This window comes from Copadichromis virginalis, unplaced genomic scaffold (assembly GCF_057382275.1).
Source record: "Copadichromis virginalis isolate Kocher_CV1m ecotype Utaka unplaced genomic scaffold, C_Virginalis_male_GT1.1 unmapped_scaffold_1, whole genome shotgun sequence".
In the NCBI taxonomy this organism is placed as follows: domain Eukaryota; kingdom Metazoa; phylum Chordata; class Actinopteri; order Cichliformes; family Cichlidae; genus Copadichromis; species Copadichromis virginalis.
The window spans coordinates 4,780,634-4,785,170 of record NW_028188589.1 but is presented as its reverse complement, the minus strand read 5'-3'; the positions used below and the strand labels follow the sequence as shown (position 1 = coordinate 4,785,170).

Here is a 4,537-nt window from a genome sequence, read left to right as displayed (position 1 = left end):
ATACACACCTACGCATTCACACCAGACATGATGTGTACTGCTGTGAACAGTGTGGCAAATTCTTTACAACAGACGCAGACTTACAACAACACATGTTTACCCACACTGAGGAGAGACCTTATCAATGTGACCTGTGTGAGAAGACTTTTAAATCTCCACGTCACCTGAGACAACACCAACAGATCCACACCAGAAAGAGACTCTACAAGTGCAGCTACTGTGAGGTATGTATTTATATTGTTATCTTGTCATTTTAGCCTGACTGTTTGGAACAACTCTGCTCATTAAACTGTGTTAGCATGTTAGCAATTCTACTGCATGGAAAAGCAGCTCTGAGTGATTATTCAGATTTTCCTTTCAGTTATGATTTTAGTATTACTGTAGTATTATGGTGGTAGTATTGTAGTTATTGCAGCCCAGTAAACTGAGTGTGTTAACTGAAACAGTCAAATGTAGTTGGACGTCTGCAGAGATGCTCTTTATTTCAGGCGACGTTCAGGATACAAATGTTGAAGGACTGACTTACACTGTCTTTGTGTCTTTGTTTAGAAGCAGAGCGACACAGATGGATCCAGTTCTCAACCCTGTCATCACTGTGGTGGTGGGAAAGACTTTCATTGTGACCTCTGTGGAAAAACTTTCAGTCAGCAAAAGACCCTAAAAGTACATCAACGTAGACACACTGGAGACAAACTGAAATACTGCAAAGAATGTGGGAGAAGCTTCACCACAACAAATCACTTAAAACAACATGAACTGATTCACAGTGGGGTTAAAAAGCACCTCTGTGATCAGTGTGGGTCATCCTTCACCACTGAAGGTCAGCTTAAATCACACAAACGAGTCCACACAGGAGAGAAACCACACAAGTGCAGACACTGTGAGAGAAGCTTCTCACATTCAGGTAGTCGTAACCTTCATGAACGTGCACACATGGAAGGAAACTACAGCTGTGACCAGTGTGACAAGAGCTTCAGGAATCTCAGTTCATACTCTGCACACAAACGATCCCACGTTACTAATAAACTGTTTCACTGTTACCAATGTGCCCAAACATTCACCTCATTGTCTGCTCTGTGCAAACATCAGCGCGATCACTCGGGGCTGAAATCACTCCCATCACTGGATCACAGTGAATCTGAAGACACAGAAAGATCCTCTGGTTTCTGTGTCAGACTCAAAAAGCTTGAGATCAGGCTCCACAGAGTTCAGATAGAATCATTTAAACTTGTGTTGAACTGAACTGGTTGCTGGGCTGAACTTCTACATAATACAGATCTACATGGGATCTTCTTTTCTGTTTTACTGAGTCAGTTTTGTCCTTTTTTCTCTGTCCTGGTTTTGCTCATCTGTAAATGATTGAAACTCAGTCAAATAGTTCATTGTTCTCCAGCAAAACGTTTTGGAAACTCATGTTTAACCTTTAAAACTCTGACATGTTTTAGCACACAAGGCTTCATCGGGGAGTTCACTCATGATTGGACCATGAGAACAAAGGTTTTTAGTTCTTTCAAAGAGAGTCTTGGAGATGTTTGATGTTTCTGTTTTTCTGAAACCACCTGAAAGAAAAACTATTTTTCTTGCTTTATGTAGTGTGGAAGTTTTTAATGTTTCTTCATCTGTGATGTTCTTGAATGTGTTCACGTGAAGATGGTACAAATAAACTGTCCTTTCAGCTTTAGCTCCTAATTTATTCATTATTTATGGATGTAGCACAGCAGCCGTCTCTTGATTAACACATGGAGGGCTCGGGATCTGATGGTGTCGTCTCCCTAATTTGCCCACTCAGTAAATCTCACTCATGGCCAAGAAATTGAAATAAACCTTGTTTCCCTGCTGGATAGTGATCCACTGTAACTCTGCTCCTCCTTCCTGTTTAGGATTTCTGTGGCTGAAGTAAAATTCCCTCCATCCATCACTTATCCCAGCTAACCCAAAGTGAAATAAAGTTTTGCTCGTCTTAAAAAAGCATTACAATAATGGGCATTACCAATGCAAACTGAATGATACAGAAGATGAAAGAAGAGACTTTGATCAGTTAATAAAGCTCATGATCTGGATTCATTGTGGCTGCTACACAGATACTTCTAGGTCACTTCTCTCAGTTAGGAACCTTCCTCACCAAACTGACTGTTGGACCACACCCCTGGTTTCATGAGAAATTGTTTCAGCCATGATTTCTCTTCCTGTATTTCAGAGTAAAGACTGAAGTGACAAATGGAAGCATGTTTAAAAAACACAATGTGAGAGAGACTGATTTCTACTGCTGGACTACTCCTGCGGAGAGTAACAATACTCTTACTAATTAGCTCCCTTTCACACCTTTGGGGATATTTATTTTTGTGTTTGCAGCGCTGTGAGCCAGAACAGCGAGAGAAAAATCTGCAGCAGCGACGAGCCGAATGCTTACGTGAATCGCAGCAGCTGCACATGTGCTACGCTGAATTAGAGGATATCTTTGCTCTGGATTTCTATTTCTACTTTTTCATTTCTATATGATTCTTCTTGCATCTAAACAAAGATGATTCAATTTGCTAAATGTTGATGGCTCTTCGTGCTCAGGTGTAAATGAGACGTAATATTTGCTCTTGGTTTGGTTCTCCTGTACAGAACCTTGCAGTACAACAGAAACCTAAAAACATTATTTGTAGTTGTTATTCTTAGTTGTTCTGCTGCCTAAATACCACAGGGTCTGATTATGAAGTTATTGAGCTGCACATACGTTACGACCTGCTTAAGTTCGAGGTCACAGCGTCTGTAGAGCAGCTGGAACATAATGAAGTCTACAAGGTTAAAGTTTTCTCTTCAGTTATTGTTCTTTCTGCTGCTTGGTTTGATGGATCTGAGAGCTTTTGTTTTTATTATTGTTATTATAATTATCATTAATATTTTACTCTCTAGAAGCTTTAAAATAGTGTTTGTGTTTGAAAAAATTGATTTAAGAATTGAACAGAAACATCTGTCCTTCTGAAAATCGCCCAAAGGCACGGAGACAAAGTCAAAGGATGCAACCTGTAACTTTCTCTTCCTTCATGTCAGGACCATCATCCATGATTTATATAAAATGCATATAGCAACAGTAGCACTTTAGTTTGGACTTTATGATTTCTGTAACTGGAAAATATTATTTTGTTTAAAGACAGAAGTGACCGCATAGTTGCAACATCAAAGGGAAATATTAATTAATTAGCATCAAGTATATTTGTTGCTTAAGCGTTTGCACTATAACTTAAGTAGGATTATAACTTTTAAGGAAGGAAAGATTTCAGATATTTAGTTCACTGTTTCAGTTATTTTATATGAAATTAAAACATTTACGTTGGTCAAATATGATGCTCTAAATCAAATAAAAGTGTGAAAATAAATGATGTATTTTTAAATGCTGCAACAAATGTTCACAAAAAGTAACTATAATTAAAACCAGTTAAACAAACTCAAATGTTTGAATCATGCTTAACCAAATGCCAGGCTGCAGAGCTGAACCTAAAGTATACGTAGAAAGATTTCAACATCTGAGCAGTTTTTAATGTTTTTATCACATATAAATGTCACAGCAGTGGGTCCTGGCCCAATGCTTTGTGTTTTTGGTTTTCTTTGACTCTTGTTTTTCTTGGTTTTTGTTCTTCTTATTTATCAGGCTCTCAGTAATCTTAGTTCTCCCTCCCTCAGTGTTCATTTCAGCCTGTGTTTAGTTTCTGTTCCCGTGTCCCATGTTTCATCGTTTCATGTCGAGTCAGCCCTGTCTCTCTGTTTCCTGTGTCTCCCCAGTCAGCCCCGCCTCCCTCGGGCACTCATGTGTGATACAGAGTAATAAACCTGACTACATTTGCTACACTCTCTTTATTACCTGTGTTAGAATATAATATTATTTTATGCCATGTTATGCCCCTAATTAAAGATTGTGAATTATTATGTAGTTTTAGTTTGCATTATTCTCCTGAATTAGAAGAAGCTGACAACTATTGCATTAGTTAAACTGATTTGCATTAAAGTAGACTGCTGATTTATTGTGGATGAATGATATTGTTTTATGATGCATTATACTGCTGAGTTATAAGAAATACTGTTCGCAGAAAGTCCTCGCCTTATTTGTCTGATTAGAAGAGAACAGAACATGCTGGAGTTTTCTGCCCCATCTCAGCAGGAGCAGATAAACAGGGAGCCAAGGTCGTAGCTTAGGCGCTGTGTGAGAGAAAGCATGTGAATGTTTAGGCTTTTATGATAAGGTGGAGGCACCAGAGGCTATAAGAGTTTGAGCAATGCTCCACCATTTTGAGATCTGAGGCTGTCTGCATCAGTGTCCATCTCCCACGTGTGTGATCATTAAAATCCTCGTTTGACTTAACCCGACCGGACCAGTGTTGTTATTGTGGGTTTTTCTCTTGTTTCCATCCCCAATTTTGAATCCGTAACAGCTTGGGGGCTCGTCCTGTGGTATTGGGGTGGAATTTAAAGGTTTGGACGGTCTGAGGTTATTGAACGGAAAGGCACAAGCCAGTGGTCTGACGTGAGTGGGCATAAGCCGGCTTATCTAAAG

At 39.3% G+C, this 4,537-nt stretch overlaps 1 long non-coding RNA gene across 1 annotated transcript; it reads left to right on the top strand.

The window, feature by feature from the left end:
• On the top strand, positions 1 to 1,681 carry LOC146679614 (uncharacterized). Its single transcript, XR_014918547.1, has 2 exons — positions 1 to 224; positions 550 to 1,681. It is a non-coding gene; the product is annotated as an uncharacterized LOC146679614 (long non-coding RNA).
• The last annotated feature ends 2,856 nt before the right edge of the window (positions 1,682 to 4,537 follow it).